This window comes from Oncorhynchus masou, chromosome 23 (genome assembly GCF_036934945.1).
Source record: "Oncorhynchus masou masou isolate Uvic2021 chromosome 23, UVic_Omas_1.1, whole genome shotgun sequence".
NCBI classification, from domain to species: domain Eukaryota; kingdom Metazoa; phylum Chordata; class Actinopteri; order Salmoniformes; family Salmonidae; genus Oncorhynchus; species Oncorhynchus masou.
This window is the reverse complement of record NC_088234.1, coordinates 11564961-11565834: the sequence shown is the minus strand read 5'-3', so window position 1 is coordinate 11565834 and position 874 is coordinate 11564961.

The following is an 874-nucleotide window of genomic DNA, read 5'->3' as shown; positions in this document are numbered from 1 at the left end:
GAGAGGCGGAGGGGGAGGCGGAGAGGCGGAGGGAGAGAGGGGGGAGAGGCAGTGGGGAGAGAGGCAGGGGGAGAGAGGGAGAGGCAGGGGAGAGAGAGGGAGGGAGGGAGGGGGGAGAGGGAGGGAGGGAGAGGGAGGGAGAGAGGCGGAGGGGGAGGCGGAGAGGCGGAGGAAGAGAGGGGGAGAGGCAGTGGGGAGAGAGGCAGGGGGAGAGAGGGAGAGGCAGGGGGAGAGAGGGTGAGGCAGGGGAGAGAGAGGGAGGGAGGGAGGGGGAGAGGGAGGCAGGGAGAGGGAGAGGGAGGGAGAGAGGCAGGGGAGAGGGAGGGAGAGGTGTTGGGGGGGGCAGAGAGATGGAGAGGTGGGGGGGAGGCAGGGGGAGGGAGAGGCTGGAACCTGGATGACATGGCAGATCACAGTGGAGGATAGAAACATCCACATCATTGAGGAAACATCTGAGATGTTATCAAGAGTGTTACTGTTGCATCACACTCATCACCAAGACAAATAGTGTCGTTCTGAACTAAAAGAAGAGTGTGAGCGTGTTCTGAGTTTAATCATCATAACCCCCAACATTAGACTTCTGCCTCTACACAGCTTTGTCCAGTATAATGTTCAATAAGCATTTTAACAGAAAGCTTTAGCCAGGTCACACCCACTAACAAACAGCTTGAGAAAATGTTATTTTCTGTGATGATAAAACTGGAAGGCTGAGAGGAGTCAGTCAGTTAACTAGCTAGTTATTTGTTGGTCAGTTAGGTAGGCATTTAGTCAGCCAGTCAGTCAGTCAGTCAGCCAGTCAGCCAGTCAGCACATGCTCATGTACAACACATATCACAATAAAATGATGACTTACAGTAGAAGTCAGAAGTTTACA